Raw genomic sequence first — 20,427 nt, 5'->3', positions numbered from 1 at the left:
TCAAGTGACTTGGTCTATAAGAAACCTTTACTTTTAGTTTGCACTTCAAGTGGCAGCATAAACAACATAAAAGGCTTGTCCAAAATGTGGTTTGTTCTGCAGGGGACACAGCAACTGGGAGTGTTACTGAGCATAATTAATATACCACCAACCGGCCCCAGTTCTGGTGAACTCGTACCTTCAGGGTGGTTGAGTACTGATTTCTGATCCAAAAGGCAATTTTTTTTTTTCCCTGACTTCTTTTTCTCCTGTGCACTGGCAGAAATTCTGCTTTTATCAGTGGGGTGTTTGTGTGGGAAGGAAGGCTGGTAGCTCTGAGGAGATTTCTGTATTCCAAGTGGGGTTACAAGAATTTAGGCCGCTGCAGTGCTGAGTTTCCCTCACTGCTGCCTCTCACAACTGAAAAACCATTCTCCTGTGCTAAACTATTTCCAGTCTTGTTGTAGAGCACTCACATTGCTTGGGCAGTTTTGTCTTCCTTGGGCAGCCACAGCCCAAGGTGTCTGGGAGCTGCTCTGTGCCCAGGAAGGGAAGGGAAGGTCTTAGCATCCTGCTGAGGCATAAACCTTCTTCTGAATTGTTTCTTTAACTGGGGATGCCAGCTTTATGTTACTTCCTTGTAAATTCCTACTCCCAGAGGGAGCTGCATTGCTGTTGTTATCACCTCTAACTTGTAAGGTTAGCCCCACACATCTTAGTGGCCCAAGCACTCACCAAAGCCCTGCTCACCACTGTTTGGCAGCCCTGATTTTGCAAACAGTCCCTCAATCAGGCAAATTCAGCCCTTGATGCCAGGTGCAGGATGATGAACAGAGCAGGTAGGAAGGGGGGAATGCCTTTCTTTGCCTCTCACAATCCCACTTCAAGTGTAACTTGACCTCTGCAGACCTCGTGCAAAGCAAAAAGCAAATGCCACTGAACACTTAGGACAATGCTCCAATGTTTGGGCATGTGACAGTTTTACCCTGCTACATCTCTTTTCTTTTTCTTCTGTTTTCCCTGTTTTGATTTCCATCTCTGCTTTGAAAAATTCTTTTCCATTTTCTCTCTCTCAGAAGATTTGCTCTGAAATTATGCTTGGAGTAGCTGATCATATCCTCCGTGTCAGAGAGGGTTCTTTTTTACTTGTATTTTATGACTGTGTTGGGGTTTTGTTTTTTTTTCAATTGAACTGCCTCTTCTTGCTAGTGTTGAATGGTAATTATAATAATAATAATAATAATGGTCAGCTGTTCCCAGATTAGTAAATTATGTATAATTTATTTACACATCCCCCCCCCTCCCCCCTTTTTTAACTTTATTTTATTCTGTTCTAATTTGGCAGTGCAGCAAATGAAGCTGTTAGGCTATTTAAAATGGATACCCCTCCCCACCTTACCTTTTTATATATATATAAATATATATATATATACATATGAAAACAAATCGCTTCTTCTTCTGCTCACACCATTTCTCTTTCTTTTATTTTAATTTTGGCCCCAGCCATGTCAACTTCTGATGTTTATTATGATGGAGTGAATTAATGGGAGTGTTGTTTTCAATCTTAATTAACTTCTGCTCTCTCATCACTTATTTTAGTTATTTAATTACACCAGTCATCTAGAGCCAATTTTTTTGAAGCACTCTGTTTGGATAAGAAGGAAAAAAATAGACAATTGTTTTTATATCATTATTATGTACAATGTGAAAACAGATATTTGCTCCTTTTTATTTTATTTTTTTTTAAACTTTTAAATTTGTTCCCTGTCTTTGTGAACAAATTACTTCTGACTCTTGTGGGTTCTCCTCACGTTTGCTGGATGCTTGATTTCCACCACAGTTGAGAGACTCTGGTTTAATTGTGTCACTTCGGGCAACCAGGATACTTTGTTTTAGCTCCAGGTAGGTGCCACGCTGCCAGGTGGGGTTGGAGCGAGCCTTGGGGTGGCAGGGGTCAGTGGGAAGGGGGCCCTTGGGCTTCAGTGGGATCAAGTGACAGCCCTAAATTGCGTGGGAGAGGCTGCTGGGGACAGCCTGGTGTCCGTGGGCTCCAGGGGTGGGGCAGTGCCTGGAGTCCCCAGCCTGGTGTCCATGGGCACTGGGGATGGGGCAGTGCCTGGTGTCCCCAGCCTGGTGTCTGTGGGCTCCAGGGGTGGGGCAGTGCCTGGAGTCCCCAGCCTGGTGTCCGTGGGCTCCAGGGGTGGGGCAGTGCCTGGAGTCCCCAGCCTGGTGTCCGTGGGCTCCAGGGGTGGGGCAGTGCCTGGTGTCCCCAGCCTGGTGTCCATGGGCACTGGGGATGGGGCAGTGCCTGGTGTCCCCGGCCTGGTGTCCGTGGGCACCGGGGATGGGGCTCTGCCTGGTGTCCCCAGCCTGGTGTCCATGGGCTTCAGGGGTGGGGCAGTGCCTGGAGTCCCCAGCCTGGTGTCCATGGGCACTGGGGATGGGGCAGTGCCTGGAGTCCCCAGCCTGGTGTCCATGGGCACTGGGGATGGGGCAGTGCCTGGAGTCCCCAGCCTGGTGTCCATGGGCACTGGGGATGGGGCAGTGCCTGGTGTCCCCAGCCTGGTGTCCATGGGCACTGGGGATGGGGCAGTGCCTGGAGTCCCCAGCCTGGTGTCTGTGGGCTCCAGGGGTGGGGCAGTGCCTGGTGTCCCCAGCCTGGTGTCCATGGGCACTGGGGATGGGGCAGTGCCTGGAGTCCCCAGCCTGGTGTCTGTGGGCTCCAGGGGTGGGGCAGTGCCTGGTGTCCCCAGCCTGGTGTCCATGGGCACTGGGGATGGGGCAGTGCCTGGTGTCCCCGGCCTGGTGTCCGTGGGCACCGGGGATGGGGCTCTGCCTGGTGTCCCCAGCCTGGTGTCCATGGGCTTCAGGGGTGGGGCAGTGCCTGGAGTCCCCAGCCTGGTGTCCGTGGGCCCCAGGGGTGGGGCAGTGCCCTCTCCAGAGCCCCCAGCTCTCCCCACTACCCCAGCCAGGGCTGACTTTTTCCCATGCACGTTCCCTGTGACAGGCTGTGCCCCAGCCTGCCCTTCTCTGGGGCTGTGCGAACGGGCTGCTGTAGCAGACTGGCCCCCTCCTCCACGTTTGGGATGTTGAAACCCATGCAGAAATGTTAAAAAGGAAACAAAAAAGAGGCCAAAAGATGAAAACATAAATTTTTAAGAAATGGCTCTGGGGTTCCACACCAGCAAAATGCGTAATTCCCATGCTAATGTTTTGTTAGGTCCAAGGATGAGCACCCATGTATCCTTCAGCAGTAGAAGACCATATTTGAAAATAGGGTACTGTTTGTTCCTCTTGAATTTTCTGGGGAAAAAAAACCTAAAAAACAAAAAAAAGCAAAATATACATTTATAAAAATTATCTTCTTGTTTATTTTTTTTCCTGGGCTCTGTGCCCTGGAGCAGGTACCAGGTTAGAAGAGATTAGGGTTTATTAACCTCGAAGCTCATTGAGGCCCTAATATCAAGGTGGCTCTGTTCCCCTCTTCCCTGGGGAGCTGGCGAGCCAGGATGCTCCTGGGGAGCTGCCTGGGGGGGGGGGGGGGTGTGTGTGCAGGCCACCTCCTCCTGAATGGGGGAAGCCACCATGCATCTTGGGAGTTTGAGAAAGATCTCCAACAGTGGGGAAAGGGGAAAAGAAAGGAAAAAAACTGAGGCAGTTGCTTCTAAGCTCAATTAAATAACACAGAGTATATCCTTTTTTCCATTTATTCATGCCTTATATTAGTAAAATAGGATTTTTAAGTGCATTTAACATCTTTATCTAACCGTTCCGCTATATTAATCAGGCCCCCAGAAAAGAACACTAGCTATTATTATAGCATTTAATTAGTTTTGTAACCAAATCCTCTTATTATGAATGCATATGGAAGAAATTCTTCCTTCGAAAACATTATTTCAAAGATTTGGTTACTGCAGTAGACTGTCTTTAATTAAATCATTTTTTAGAAAGTAAATTGTCTTTAACCTTTTTACAGCACATTTTCAGAGCTTTTTCTTTTTAATCCAAAGAGATGAGCTGTTATTGTCCCCGAAGAAGCCTCTGACATCACATTTGTAGCATCAAAAATAATTATACTCCATGGAAATGTAGGTCTTCCTGAGCAAGAATTCATCTGCTGTAAAGAAAGGCAGCTGTGTGGTATCTCAGACGTTTCAGGGCACAAGGTATGGGATAGGAAGTTTCTTCGTCTGACCACTTCTCGGTAGAACCATCCCTTCCATTTTGCAAATAACTGTGTAATTCACTAGATGTGGATTCAAGTGTATCCTCAATTCACAGGGCATGGGCTGTCTGTTTAGCTTGGTTTATATTTACATTTTTTCGACTTTATCTTAACTTGTCAGTTTCCCAGATTGAAGAACATGTCAAGTTCGTTTTTTCTACTGACTGATTTCTTTACTCCCCAGTGTTTTTTGTCACTGGTTTGCTGAAACAGTATTTATATAGCTCCATTGGCTCTAAAGCTCTTACTCCTTCTAACGTTTCGGATTTTACGAGTGAAATGAAAATAGAAAAGAAATAGAGACAATCAAATGCCTGGAGCTTAAAACAAAGTATGTGCAACCTACCATCTCACTTGAAATTTAATAAAAGAAATAATTATGTAAATATAACATAGAGTTATAGATTTATATTTTGTTCATAACACATAGTGTAATATAAGTTGTATATTTTCATGTTTTGGTTTTATGTTATCATTCATGCCACAATAAATGAAAAAAAACAGGAGTTGATGTACTCTTTAAAAAAAATACAATGTGGATTGCCACCATCCTGGGTTTTTGGTTTGGTTTTTGGGTTTTTTGTTTTCTTTTGCATTCCCCTTTTTCAGTATTACTGCCCTGCAAGGCACCAATAAAACAGCAAATGTGTTCTTTACCTATCCTGTGGTCTGTTTCCCACTTCTTACAGCAAAGGCTGTGCTAGCAAACTTTCCTGTCAGGAGAACAAAACTGCTGGGCTCAAGTGGCAGAGAATGAGATTTAGATTCAGTTTACCAGTCTGCTCCAAGATTGGAGATTTTCATCAAATCGCAGGAGAAAAAGATCAGCCCACCTTTCCAATGCTAGCATTAGCACAGAAGGAGCAGTCCCTGAGCGCTGTGGCCGGTGCAGTTTGCAGGCCGATGAGCAGGTGGCCGGATGCAGAGGTTTGGCCCATGCCTACCTTGCCAGGCTGAGTTCTCCTGCCACAGCCGTGTGTGCCCAGGGAAATACCCAATTATAAACGCCAGTGACACCGAGCTACGGAAAAAATAGCTCTGCTCATAGTTAGTCAAAATGTCCCAACATGCTGCCTAAACAGTTCATGAAGTTTTGACAGCAGCATATGGCATGAAGTGGGATGAAATGAATTTGTACCTGTTTTTGACAGTAAGTTATTCTGATGGGTGCTTACTCTCAAGTGCCTACGGCTTGACAGATGCCACTCTATGGTTCCAGATTTCCTAAAGGGAAACGGCAATATTTGGGGAAGCAGGAGGTAGCTGGTGGAGATAATTCGAACCTGTCCCCACTTCTCTGGTTTGCTAGGTTGTCCTCTGTGCTCTTCCTGTGAGTGGGGTGGCACCTGAAACTTCCCAGCAGCAAACCAGAGATCTGTCCTGGCAGCTCCCTGATACAGCCAAGAGCACCTACAGAGCACCTGTCCAGTGGAAGTGGAAATGGGCTTGAGAAGAACAATGTGATGGTGGCTCAGGCCAATAAAGTTCAGAATGGTTTAACTCCTCGAAATCCCTTTTTCTGGTACTGTCAGCAACATGTGATGCAGGGAGCCCGTCTCTGGTGCTCACATGGCACACACTGCCCACCTGGATCAGCAGGTGAGGTCTTGAGGTCTTGAGGTCTTCTCAGACTACTCACCCTACTTCTCACCCTACACAGACATGGAGTGACTTAGAACTTCTTTCTTTTCTTTCTTTTTTTTTTTTTTTCTTTTCTTTTTTTTTTTTTTTTTTTTTCTTTTTGGTGGTCCTGGTACCTGACAGAAGCAACATTGTTCCCTGAACCTGTGGTAGAAAAATGTCAAAGAGAATCTGTGAGATAATCTAAGCTGAAGATACATCTAAACTGTAATATATGTGGATAAGGCTGGGATTTGCAAAACCAGGAATGACAACTAGTTAAACCCTAAGTGTGCAGCTGAAGTGAAAAAAAAGTTTCTAGTATCCTTAAGTGATACTGCCCAGCCTTGGGAGTGGTAACAATTCTCTCTGTAGACAAGTTGTGAGGGGGTTCTGGTTGGGGTTTTTTTTGTTGGTTTTTTTTTTTTTTTTTTTGTTTTGTTTTGTTTTTTTCCAAAAACTTCTAAAACATTCCAGCAATTGCCTGTAGCAGGAAGGAAGAAAATGAGGATAATTATGACATTAAACTATTTTAAAAAGAAAGACGTGTGACAATTAGCGCATTCCTACCAAGAAAGGAACATAGCAGGCTCTGTGTGTGTAGGAAAGTGAAAAGACCCCCCGCAGGAGCCATGAAAGGTTATGGGAAGCGTATGTGCCTCACGAGGAAGCTCAACACTGTGACTCTGGCACCAGTGAGAGAAGGGTGCAGGGGAGCTTGTCAATAAGCTCCCAGTTAATAAATATTCAGCAATACTGTAGGAAAGCAACGTGGGAGAAGAGCAGGCAGCGTCTGTCGGGCCAGCCAGTGGAAAACACATGCTGCAAAGGTACAGAAAATCCTTTGAACATATTTATCTGAGGAATCTGGTGCCTGAGACCAGGGAGAGGGTTGCAGGAGCTAATTTCAGTCCCTGGGATGCTCCGTGTGTGTCTGGTGGTGTTACAGTAGCACTTACACGCTGCAATCAGAGATTCTTGCGAGGTAACCACAAAGACAGGAAAAAGGAACGAGCGCTGTAGCATCCTTGGCCTAATTCAGGAAGGCTGGTGGTGTGGGCAGCCCTGTGAGCATCAGCTGTTTCCCAGCTGCACCACATCCCTGCAGAAGCAGCTGTGCAGGGCACAGGGGTGGCAGCCTGCCCTCCCTGCTCTGGGATGGGTGAGCAGGGCACTGCAGCAGTTCGTCAGTGTTCCTCTCTGGTAAGTAAATTTGATCTAAGTCCATGCAGGAGAAATCCTGCAGGTTCCCAGGTATGATTTGGAGCTGTTGCTATCCCACTTTCAGTCGTCCAAGCACTGCATTCATCACTGCAGCCACAGCCTTCTGGCACTGCTCAGGTGGGTCACAGGTTCCCACTGCCCACACACACCTGTGGACCTCCCACCTTCCCTTACACCACATCTGGCCTGGCCACTTGGAAATCCAGCCTTGGGAGACGGCTGACTGCATCCAACACCCTGAGAGATCAGCCACTGCTTGGTGCTCTGGGGTTTTGGTACTGGGTGTTTTTTTCTGCTGGCAAAGCAGCAGGTGTCTGTGGCCAGGGAAGCGGGGAGAGGACCACGTGCTCAGATGGAGCTGTCCTCCACCACAGACAGATGCTGCTCAGAGTGGATGCCCCACACACTCGGCTGTCACCACCACCCAGCTCCCTAGGGCTGACGAGGATGTGATGGGGGCTTCCCACCCACTAACCTGATCAGAGAGAACTGCTTGACATGAGATTAATAATTTCATTTAAATGATTTTGGGGTTGGTTATTTGCAGATTTGCAGCAATTTACCTTTTAGGACGCTTCTAAACTTGCTGTCAGAGGCAGCATGGAATGTTACTTTGACCAAAATCAGTCATGCCTCTCACCTATTGTGGAGGCCAAGCCTTTAGGAAGAGGCTAAAGCCACACCAAAATGTACCTCTCCACAAAAACCTAAAATGCTTCAAGCAGGGAGACTTTCAGTAGAGCTGGACCTAAAAGACAGTAGACTGGTACATACATCATTGAAAACCTAATTACAAGCAGGAATCTGAGGGCTATGGCACTCTGCCAGCCCTGTGTGGCAATTCAAGTTTGAATGGGTTTGTGAGGGAAGTTAGGCTTGGTTTGAGTCTCGACTGTGTGTTTAGTCCTAGTTAGCAGCATCGGGAGGGAGGAGGGCTGGTATTGTGTGTAATGTGTAATGTGTGTCCCCTAGTGTGTGTAAACTGTGGCATGGGCACGGCTGGAGCCATGAGAAGGACCCTTTTTAGTGCAGATGGTCACCCCTGGAAAACGCTGCTGGTATTTCAGGCAGCAGCATCGGTGCTGCAGAGCTGGGTGAGTGTCAGCCCAGCTGATGGAGCTGCACAGAGCTGGGTGGGGCTGCCTGAGGACGGGGCTCAAGCTAAGCCCTGCACAGCCCCTCCTGCACCCCCCTAGGAGCATCCCCACACAGGATGGGATTTGTGTCAGTTTAACTTCACATTATCAGCACAACTTCCACAGGCACTGAATGCTTAACCCACCAAGGATAAATCAATGCCTCCCCTTGTATTTAACAGAGATACGACTTAAATACAGTAAGTAAATCAAAGTAATTATTTAAAATTAAAATGATTTAAGAGAGTTAATCTGGGAGAATGGCAGGGTGGTTACAGAAGCGGCTGAGATGCAGGACTTCAGCAGCTATTCCTGACTCTGTCAGGGACTTGCTCTACAACTTCAGGAAAATTACTCAGCCCATCTCTAAGACTGCTATAATAATGCCTACTTCAAAGGGGTGTTATGAGGTTTAATTCATTAATGCCTGCAAAGCTCTTTGAGATCTTTGGATTAAAGGCACTACAGTGCAAAGTATTATTAGCTACAGGAAAAGCTCTCAGACAAGCATGGCATTAAATGTCTACAGTTAAAAAAATAGGAAGAAAAAAACTCCAAAGATGAGCAAATTGTGGGTGGTTTGGGTTTGTTTTTTTCTCTGTGGCCAGGTTTCCATTAGTCAGATCTGTGCTTTGCTAAACTGAGTCTGGGGATGGTACAGCTCAGGGTCTGATTTTGTTGTCACTTCTAGAGCTCCCATATTTTTAGCACAACTGTTTGGATTTGGGGCTTCTCTTAGGGGCTTCATTTTATCAAAATCCAGCTTTTGTGCATCAAAAGCCTATTCAGCTTCCCTCTAAGGATATATTTACCCACTGAGTTAAACAAGAAGAAGAAAATAATTTTCCTTTGTATTGACAACTTAAGGGTTTTTTTAATTCAGTTTGTGCATTTACTTTCCCAATGAAAAGTCTATTCCATTTGATTTTAAAGGGCTAAGATTTTCAATACTGGTAATTATCTGGAATCCAGAGGGATTTTTTTATCACAAAATGGGGTCTTTTTAATTATCTCTAGTGGAGCTGATCCACCTACTGTGAGTGTAATTGCAAACAGACAAATTGGGATTGACACCCAGAAATGGACTAAATGGAAGAATTTTTTTTAGTGACTGCCTTGCTCCCAAGTATTAATTTATTTCTGATGTTAAGTTTTGAGAGCAAGCAGCCAAAGGTAGCAGGTTGTTTCTGTAGGTCCAGATTTAAATCTTGTCTGATCTTCTCACTCACTTGGTGCTTGTGCATCAGAGTCCCACAGGGCAGGGATCAGCAGGATTTCCCTCATCAAAGCCAGGCAGCAAAGATGAGGATACAAGAAAGGTTCTCAAAACAATGTGCTGAGGAGCACTCTTAAAGCTGTCACATCCGCCTTGTTACCTGAATTCATACAGATCTTACTTAGTTTTTATTCTTTATACTTTTGAAACTTTTTGAGTGGAACTTATTGGCTTAAAAATAAATATAACCAACATCCCACCCTCACTCCCCTTAATGAAAAGACAGCAACACAACAGCTTAGAATGTTCTTTAAAAAAAAAAAAAAAAAAAAAGCATTTCTGACTACAGTGACTACAGTGAGGGAAACCTTTTAACTTCACTTTGTTTCCTGGTCCCACTGAAAGAGAAGACAGAGGAAGCAAAGTAAAAGTGATTCTGGCTCCCAGAGATGCTTTGTTTCTCTTCTGATAGAATCTGAAACTTCATGTAGGTGGTGGGTAGAGCCATTGTAACCTGCTTTCTTCTGACTGAATGAGGAAGGTCAAGATATTATCGTATCAAGGAAGAAGAAATTACATGGGCATTCCCCCCAGACAATAAAGACGGTTCTGACAGCATGATCAAAACAACTGGATAACTTTTTTCTTTTCGTACAGACACACCAATGTTTAAATGACAGCTGAAAGCAGATGATGGACTAAACACATTATTCTCTGTTCCATGTACTTTTTTATAATAGAAGTATATCTTGAAGACTATATTCAAGTTGATCAAATAATAAGTCAATTTGTCAATAAAACAGATTAGGCAACCTGTCTGCTGAGATGATATCTGTCAAACAACATATTTTTGTTAACACAATTTGGAAGCAAATGCCTTCACAAAATACAATGCATAAAAAACCCGCAGTGCCACTTTGAAGTTTATTGAAACAGAGTTCTGTCTTGTTTCAGTTACAGGCATTTAGACTTTCTTAAAGTTTTAGTAGCTAGCTAACAAGCCACAGTTTGGAAAAGACTAGAAGCAAGTGTTATTAGCCTGGTGGGCAGTGTCTGCTGCCAGGATTTGGATTTATTCCCAAGTCTCTTGGCAATGTCCACTCTGTGGGCACAAGCCACCATCAATGGGGTTGGTGCAGGGGTATTTCCATTTCTCCACTCGCTGCTTTTTCTGCATTCCCCCACATTTTTCCCTGCTGTTGCTCACTGATAAGACATGTCCAGCATCTGATGTGCCTTGTCACATGCTCAGGCAGGATGCTCTGACATGTTGTGTACGTTGAGGCAAAGCATCCCTGGGAGATGCTAGGCCCTGATCTGGGCTCAGCAGCAGGGGGAATCTCTCAGTTTGCCCTGCATGACAAAGAACACGACAAAAAGCACTAAAAAGGAAGCACTGACAGGCACAAGTGCACAGAGTGATCAAACAGAGTAATGTGGAGATAAACCACATAAGGACACGTGCCTGAAAATACGTATTGGTCACTCAGAGAGCCTGAGCTGACCAATTTAAGGTAAAATCATGGCCTGGAAAAGACTAGAAAACTTTCATTCTGAGCATGGGGAAACTTAGATTAGCCCGTCTCAGATGTTAGTGGGTTTGCCAGGTGAATTTCAAAGCAGGTGGTTTAGTTTGTGGGCTTTTCTCCCACTCCCTCCCTGTGCTAATGCCATGGAAAACGAGGCTGGTTCAGAAACTCGGATTCTTCTTTCCCAACTGGGGGGAAACTTGTCATGTGCACTAATAGGCTGATAGTTCAGCTAGAACTGGTTTGGGTTTGATTCATGTTTTGTTGGTTTTTTGGTTTTTTTTAACAGAACTTGGGAAGTATTTTGTTGCTCAGCTATCTGATGCAAAGGCTGAGGGAAACTGAAGCTACTCCGAAGTGTGAACAGGCTGTAACAGGAGGATCAGCTGTGCTGCCTGAAAACCAAGCAAACAAACAAAAGGAAGGATTAAATCCTGACAGAGATTTAAGGACTTTCCCACCCAAGCTTGCCTCTACAGATTCAGGCTGCTGTTAAGAATTAATGAACTAATTTGCTATTGCTCTCAATATTGCATCAACACCTCATGGTACAGAAGAGCTTCCATTCAGAAAAAATCTTTCCAAAATCCCCAAATGTGGGAAGTATATTCTGAAAGGTACAGATTAAAAAATAATAAAACTCTGCAGAAAACGCTTAAAGGCAGCAGTGAAAAGAGATGGGTATTAGAAAAAAAAGAAGTCCAAAAACCCTTGCCAACAATTTATGTCAAAACATTCCTTTTTGCGGTGAAATTATTATAGAAGTCAAAGATCTTCCCATAACGTCTACTGAGGAGCTCATTCAAGTTCTTGTAGTGGAAATGCCCATTCTCAGAAGTGAATGGCACACCTGGTAGGAACCTGAGCTTCCCATTTATTTCTCCAAGCCTCTGAGTTTATGTGATCACATGGTGATATCAGGAATGCTAAATTATGCACCCAGTCCTACAAACCTTGAAGCATGAGACAGCCAGCAATCTACTCTCATTCAGAATAATTCCAAATAGTTTGGCATATCTCCACATTGTAAGTAACCAGTGTTACCCCTAGCAATTGCTCTTTAAAGCAAAAACATGTGCAAAATGTCTTCATTCAGCCTAGTAGTATCATATGTCAATCAGATTCAGGATGCAGAACTGGCCAGCAATATCCTAAAAAAAAAAAAAAAGAAATCATCTCTCTTGTTTGAATCACTTTGAATTAACTTGATTCTGTCATGTTACTGGCAAGAATATTCTCTCTTGAGCATCTGATTTCTAATTTTCTCTTTTTTTTGTTTTTTTTTTGGGTTTTTTTTTTGTTTGTTTTTTGTTTTTTGTTTTTTGGTCTTGGTCTTTGGATTTGTATGCAAGTTCCAAGGACCTGGTTTAAAATTTACAAGACCAGCTTAGCCTGGGGCTTTGGCAAGTAATTGAACATTGGCTACAGTGCACTGAGACTTACTGACACCATTCAAAACCTCTGCAAGTTTGCAAACCAGCAGTAGTTCGTTCTACAGGAATAAAAAAGGTCAGGTTCTGTGAATTTATGCAAACAGAAATGACAGGTATTTATGACAACATTTGTATTTGTATGATATGCATATGCTTATATTTAAGTGACATTAGCTGTTTGCTTTGTGTCTTAATGATGGCATTGACACTTACTAAGCTAAAGAGAGATAAGATGGATCTAAAATTCTATCAGATCCTCAGAATTCTTCTTTTTAACCAAAAAGGTGAGCTGTTTGTTTTTGTTTTTGACCTTAGCATCCAGGTCTTCTGCTTCCCTGCTCCAAAGAGAATGACACTGCTGACACCTGATGCTAACATGTGGCAAATCCCAAATACCTACAGCACAGCATTTGGCCTTATTTTCCTCAGATTTCCCTGAAGAGTTTCTCTGTTCCCAAACCCAGTTCTTTTGCTTTTTCTCTCTGTCTTAGATGACTTCGTTAGGATTCACAGGTGTACAGAGAATAACACCAATTGTACATTTCTTCCAGGTCTGAGGAAAAAGCACGGCCCCACTAAGACACCCCTTCCCAGCAGACCAGGGACAGCCATATGTAACCCTCAGAGGTAAATGTATGCTGCTGTAGTTCACCAGAAATCAGTAAATGCTTCTATTTTTAGTATGCCTTCAGCCACCACGATGCTTTCATAATCCTCAACATGAAATATTAGTGTGGGCTGCTCAGGGACCTCAGGCCAAGGTGTAAGTGGGGTGGCTGACACATCCTGGCACTGCTGTGCCAGGAGTCACCTCCACCATGTAAATGGGAGGGAAAGGCCAAGGGCAGCACACACAGAGTGGCACAGCCCACACAGAAGTGTAAAATGAAATATCCCTGTGCTGTGAGCAGATCAGGTGTGTGTAGTGTCCCTAAACAGGCTGCTGCAAGGATGGGGGCATACTGACAGCAGCAAAGCCTCAAAAATTGGATTATCAGTGCAAACTGTGGTTCTCCTCATGCACTATTTATATTTCATCTCCAGCTACATATTGTTTGCTGGTTTTCCTTCCTGGGGCCCTGGCTTAGCACAGAGACACAGATGTACTGACTTGCACACAAATCTGAAGCCAGCCTTTCCCTGTTAGCTCACTGCTCCATGGCTGTCTCACGGCCTCTGCTCCACCGTGATCCACGGTGACAGCCCCACCACCCAGACAAAGGTACCCCCTTCTTTTGGCAAAGGTACTGCCTCCCTTTGACACACCTGGCTGTGTCATTTGCATTCTTCTCAGCTGTTTGCTGTCTTCAGGTCTCTGGGAGGTCAGAGCATCATTTTGCTGATGAATTCATAGTGAATTACAGGTTAAAATTTTGGCTATTTTTAGGCACACAGATGGGTAAGCCTCAAAGCTGCCTGTTGGTTAGAGCAGTTTAGGTCTGCCAGCTGCTGCCCCAAGCATGAAGAATTTCCACCAAGCAGATGAAGACCCAGGTTCAGAAAAAGGGGGCTATACAGCCAGTGGCAAATCCTGCCCCTTCTGTCAAGAACAGCTCAGGTAGATCAGAAATTCAGATATCCTCTTTCTTTATTCCTCCACCTGCTGAAAATCTTTTCTTCTTACACACTACTGTGACCACACTCTGCAGTAAGGGAGGCATAAATCCTTCTTTCACCCCTCAGCTGGCAGCAGATCAACCCCACTGGCTTTGCTGGCATTTCCAGGGGTGGGGGAACATTATTTACCTTCCAAAAGTTATTGAATTTGCTGTACCTCGATGTTGAACTACTCTTTGTAATCATTACCAAGAGATGACATCACTGAAACTTATTTTTGTGTCATTATCCTCACCCAAGGTAAATATGGAATATTGTCACGCCACTATGTGATGTAAATATGTCATCATAATTTGTCTTTACACATCATAAATATTTTATTATATGACAGTATTACACCTCCAGATATCTTTTTCCATATGAATAGTAATTACTCAAAGTATTTACTGTAATTATGTCACTTGATGAAATTACAGTAATTACATCGAAAAATGATAGCCCATGACTAATGAGTTAAAATAGCATGGAAATTCACATTAAAAAATGCATTTAAATGTTAAGGATCTGAGGCAAACTTACAAAAGCAAGGAAATTCACAATTAAGAATTTAATCTCTAATAACATTTCAGTGCGCTACAATTTTACCTTACATGGCAGAAGAAGGAAAGGAGGGGAAAAAAAACCCAGAAAGAGGCATTGCCTGAATAGGAATAAAGTGGAAAAGTGAACTGCAGCAGAGCATAACCTGTGTATTTTGTACAGGGTGCACAGTGCTGTACAGCAGCACCCAAAGGTGTTTCACCAGGAACAAGGAGAAGAGGACTGAGGTCAGAGCTGAGGTGAGGATCTGTCACCTGGGGTCAAGTTTCTGCCCAAGGACCACCAGGGAACATCATTTTTTGACAGGTCAGGATAAAATCACTGGATTTGGCCCGCAGTACCAAACTTTGGAGCAGGGTGGCTGGCAGGTGCCAGGAACATGTGTGAGTTTCTCATGGGGCTTTTATCCCTGAGCTGTGCTCACAGCTGCTGTAATGCCACCTCTTCCTGCAGCCAAAAAGTATTGGCACAAACCTTGGTACCCCAAGCAGCCACACAGGTGCTGCTCCACAGCCACACTGTGTCCTTGCTGCCACTTGCACCCCAGGGAGGCACAAGTCCCTTCAGCAGGGAAGATGCGCCACCAAATCTTTTGGATTCAGACCTTCATGACAAGAAGGTGGTTCTTCTTCTTCTCGTTTGTAATTCCGTCTTATTTCCTACATGAAAAGAAATTGTTTGGTTGTTAAATGCTGGTGGTGCCTGAGAAGCAAAGAGGAACCACTGATGCTAATTGTTTGTTTCCAGGCTCAGGAGTGAGCCATGAACCCAACCAGGAGAGGAATTCAGGGCTGGTCACCTCCTCCTTGCACAGCTGGTGCTCTTGTTGATTCCAGCGAGGCACAGAAGCACCGTGGACCTCACTCATTTTGAAGTTGCCCCCAAGCTGCTTTCGAACTGTGGTGCCCAAACTGTATGTTTTACCAGGTCAGGAAACCCCACTGAACTGAACCATCACTGCACAGGAGAAGAAAACTTGGTGTGGCTGAATTGTGAGACAGTGAGACAGACTGGGGCCTGGGGTCAGAGAGACAGGGAGAGAAAAGGAAAGGAAAAAAGGAAACAAGGAAAGGGGGAAAGCGAGATAGAGAAATTCTGTTTCCAGTTAGAATACCCAGTAATAATTTAATATATGGTGCCATTTTAGAAAATGTGCTATTCATATTTATGAAAGGCTTAATAGATGCAGCTGCATCCTTTAACAAATTATTATAAGGCATGGTATGAAAGGCATTAGTAAGAAATGCTTAACAGATGATGGTGTGACAAGCTGTTACAACGCGTGTTATAAGACGTCAATATTATTAAATCTATGGGCTTGGTTAGCACATGAATATAAATAATTTTTATGCATGCTACAAATTGCCATGCTTTATTAATAATGAAGTGTTTATAAATGGAACCTTACTGTAAAGCATTATTAAATGCAGCTACTCAGAGGACCTTGGAGTAATGCCGTAGTAGAATTATCACGCTGAGAAACAGACTAGAAAGGCTGCTTTATTTTACTGTCTGAGTCGACACGGGTTTGAACACACTGGGCTTTGATTCCTGAAAACCCATGTGGTAGGGGCCACCAGTAGTCCCTGGATGAAAGCTGCTGTTGTCACGTTCTTCGTTACTCTGAAATCACTCTGGCCTCACCTATGCGGGATTTACACCAGTGAAAGTATGAGTGCCCATGGAGTAACTCCTGATTGACCCGGCTGCAAGTGATACATGCCGTAGGCTACTTCATTTTCCTTCCCGGGTGAGAGCTGGCTGAAGGGTAACTGCATGTGTTGTAAGGCATTCTTCTGGGGGAAAGAAAAAGACAAAAATAAGAAAAAGCACGTATCTTTGAAAAGCTACATTTCCCTGCATCTCAGGTATTCTGCCCTTCCAACAGATACCTTCCAAAAGAATCAAAAAGAAACATCTTTGCAGGGCTTTTTACTGCACAAAAAAATCCATGCTTTTCCAGAAGTTAGCATGACTCAGCAACATGCAGGAGTGGCTTCATTCATCTGTTCTGAGCATCATGCAGGAAAGCATTGTTGGCTTTCATTCTTTCAACCATTTCATGCCTTCATGGTTGGTGTTTGAGTCTCCAGTACCCCATGGAATGTACCAATGTACTTACAGAGGCAGCTACCACAGAACCTGTGCCTTGGCCTGCAGAGATTGAAGCTCCTTTAACAAAATGTCATACTGTGTGATGGCAAACAAAGGTTCTTACAGTCTCAATTACTATTTTTTTTTTTTTCCCAAAAGCATTTTACTTAATGTTTAAAGTGCGCTGGGGGGGAGTGGGAGGGGCCTGCTTTTCAATCATCTACCTATTCTACCTTTTAAGGCTAATATTTTTTAAAACAGTTTTTCACCAACCCCATGTTATTTTGATGATGGGACCTGAAATAAAGTGAGAGGGCCACAACTGACTAGATGTGAGAAGGTGTGTAAATGTTCATAGCTGGGGATTTCAGTGGAGGAAAAACCACTCAGCTCACAAGGTATCATGTACCATCTGGAAAAAAAAGATATGTGAGCACCACTCAAGCACTGATGCAGCAGCTGGGCAATCCCTCTTCTCTTCCAGCTCTGCTCCCTCTAATGCCAGCAGTGAGAGCAAGGGTGCACAGGGTTAGTGGTGACTGGGAGTGGGGCTGTGGCCCAGCCTCATCCCTAACTGGCCCCAGCTGTGCAGGACAGGTGAGCAGCATTGAAGGGAAGGAGCCATGGAGTGCCCAGGTGCCCTGACCAACCCCAGAGGGAACAGAGGGCACACTGGTGCAGTGCATCAGCATCAGGGGTGTAAAAGGCTGGGCTGAAGGACAAGAAGGGCAGGTGCTGCAGCCTTCTGAAATGGAATGGTGTTACTCTGTGTGGGCAGCTGCAAGAAGCCTTCTGGAGAGGCAAGGTGTTACTGTGTTTGGGGTGAAGCGTTCTGGAGAGGTAAGGTGCTACTGTGAGGTGAAGCTTTCTGAAATTGTGTGGGGATGTTCTGTGTATCATGGCTGTCTCAACTGTGACATGTGCTGTGACACAAGGGGATGTAGACTGCTTCATGTATCACCTCTGTTATCACCCAGGAATTGAAAAACAAACTGAAACATTACCTAACTTCATGAAGCTCATAAATGGTGCAGATGGTTTCATTCTAAGTTCTGGGCAAAAGTTCAAATAGCTTATTTTTTCAAACAGATACACATACTGACCAAAGCCTTCCCTTTTGTTTCTTTCTCACTCCAGTGTTTTGTGGCACACACAGATTAATGTAAAACAAGCATGCTGAGGGACTTGTATTTCTCTCTTAGCTTTGATGTGATTGCCATCTTCTCTATCTTCATGCAATAGTTTCTGATTAGTTTGCAGTCCCTCCTGCTATAATTCATCTCATATCACTTATTTTCTTTGTTTCTCCATTCTTCATCATTAATTTCTGTGCCAACTTTTCACTTATTCCATGACTCCTGCACCCAAAATATTACTATTAACCTTGGACGTAGAACTGCGTCCAAAATTTTCTCTGAAGTGTAAACAGTTCTGGCATTTTGTTACAAAATTTGCCATTGTGTTCCAAAACACTCCTTACTATAAACTTCAGGATCACTCCCACCTTCCCCTGTGAGTGTTTCAGCTCCAGGTGGAGAGGGGGATGTCGAAACCACAGGAGTCAGTTCTTCAGGAATCTCACCCAGCTTTCCTGGCTGTCAGTGGGGCTGTGCCTGGGGGAACATGGGATTTCCACATCAGCCTGCTGAATAGGAACAGGAAAAGGGCAAGTGCTCCTTGTGGGTCAGATGGCCTTGCTTGTACTTCCAGGCTTTCCCAGAGCTGCACAGGGTTCCCACACGAGTGGGAGGGATGGGCAGCGACAGGGGGGAGGCACAGTCCTGCTAAGTGCTTGGGCTGGAGCAGACCCAGGGCCTGGGGCTGAGGGTAGGGGGTGGCATGAAGGGCCAAGTCCTCCTGTGACTGGCCATGTGCTTCTTGCTTGCCAGCCCCTACCTGCTCTTTGTCCCTACAGGTAACACCCCAGCAACAGCAGAGCAGTTTTTGGTGCAGCCCATGAGTTTTTCAGCTCCCGAGCTGACTGATAGCCTCGTTACTTGGCACGTCTCTGTGTCTGCTCTAAGTGTGGCAACCAGCAAAGCAGCAGACAACTGTATTAAGTACAGCTGGAGAAAAGGGAAAATAACACCTGGCATTTAGCACAGCTCATCAAAGGGTCTCAAAATGCTCAGCAAACTTTAATAAAGACACACGAAGCCCGGTGAGCCTGGAAATACTGTGACAGCCAGATTAAACCCAGCCCAAGTGAGAAACCAAGGCAGGCTGGAGGGGCACTGGTGCAGCATCAGGGCTGTCACCCTGGGGAGTGACACTGCTGGGGTGTCACCTCCACTGCCCCTGCCACCAGTCCTGGGAAAGCCTCCCTCTGCCCAGCACTGCCCTCCAAAACCCCTGGCTGCTGGACCAGGTTCAGCTGCTTCTGGTCCTCCCTGCATCCCCCAGGGCTCACCTGGGAGCATCAGGAGCCTCTCCTGCTGGCTCACCACCCTCTTCCCGTGGTGTGAGGGGCAGGCTGGGTCACAGGGAAGCAGGGCTGCCAGTGGTCATGTTCTGCCTGTATTTATTTACACACTCGGCTCCTCCAGCATTTCTGTTTTATACATTTTTCCATTTAGATGATGTGTGAATTCCTTGTACACTTTTTTCCTCAGAGTCATGCAGCGAGTGTTTGTGCATCTGTATTGTGCTCTACTTTTCCTCATGTTCACAGATTTTTATTAAAATGTTTCCATAAAACAGGTTGTTACCAGAAATACATGAACACATACAAATTAATACATAAAAACAGATGAATTATATAGAATATTTACAAACAATGGGATAGAATTCAAAACTTCTCACAAACACAGCATACAAACAAGCATATACATACCCCATGTTTACTGGCATTTATTTTAAGAGTTCCTTGGTAGTTCTGAGGTAGACTTGGGCTGACAGACAATCTTTTCCTTCCCATTGCAGATTGAGGGGAAATCAAAAAAGATCTCAGTTAACAGCCGAACAAAAAAGATCTTATTTTGTGCCCAGCTTGTGTTTCCTCAGCCTGCAGAAATAAATGCACACAGTGTAAAAATTGGGCTGGAGACAGTGCTGACGTGACCAAGGCTCAGTGTTCATGTGTGGTGAATGAAGCTCAGAGCTGTGAGCCCCCTGGCCAGAGCTAGGCTGTAGGTAAGGGGGAGGGCCCAAGCCCCGGCTGCTGGGCTTGCAGCCCATCTCTTTGTTATCTAAAACACTGGCAGGAGAAATATCTCAGTGAATAAAAAAATGCCCCCAGGACAGCATTCAGAGAGCAGGTATGCCACCAAACTCTGCAAAGGGAGAAAAATCCAAAGAGCGAATGACTTTCCCAACCTTCAGTCCAAAAGAAAAGTTAAACACTAGGAAGAAGGGGTTTGAAATGCAGTTCTGGCTTTATTAGATCAGATCACTGAAGGCGGTGGAGCCCGGTGGCTTGCTCAATTCCCAGACTATCCATGTGAGCCCCTGCTTTGCCCCACGGCCCAGAGCTGAGGTGCCTTGGTGGGGCTGGCAGGAGCCCAGGGGCTGTGCCATCCCGTGGCTGGGGCTCCATCCACCTTGTGCTTTCACCAGGGGCAGGGTTTGAGCTCCGTGCTCCTCTGCCAGCATTGCTGGGCTCCTCAGGCATGAGGGGAGCAGTGTGGCACTGGCACAAAGGCCAGCACACCCTGCCTGGGACACTGGTGCAGGCAGATACTGGCACTTTGCCTCCTCAAGCTGCAGAGGCAAAGCTGGGCAGTCCTTGATGATGGGCTCCTGCCTCTGCAGCACAGGATCCCTTCCTGCACTCCTTGACAAACGGGAGGCTTGTTAAGGCCAGGAAAGGCAGGGC

At 45.1% G+C, this 20,427-nt stretch overlaps 1 long non-coding RNA gene across 1 annotated transcript; it reads right to left on the bottom strand.

Moving 5' to 3' along the window:
• Positions 1-11,221: 11,221 nt before the first annotated feature.
• LOC137475008 (uncharacterized) lies at positions 11,222-14,580 on the bottom strand. The gene is made up of 2 exons (XR_010999628.1): positions 14,109-14,580; positions 11,222-11,324 (listed from the first exon to the last, which is right to left on the bottom strand). It is a non-coding gene; the product is annotated as an uncharacterized lncRNA (long non-coding RNA).
• Positions 14,581-20,427: the final 5,847 nt, after the last annotated feature.

Source organism: Anomalospiza imberbis, chromosome 5 (genome assembly GCF_031753505.1).
Source record: "Anomalospiza imberbis isolate Cuckoo-Finch-1a 21T00152 chromosome 5, ASM3175350v1, whole genome shotgun sequence".
Classification (NCBI taxonomy): domain Eukaryota; kingdom Metazoa; phylum Chordata; class Aves; order Passeriformes; family Viduidae; genus Anomalospiza; species Anomalospiza imberbis.
This window is presented reverse-complemented; position numbering and strand designations above follow the sequence as displayed.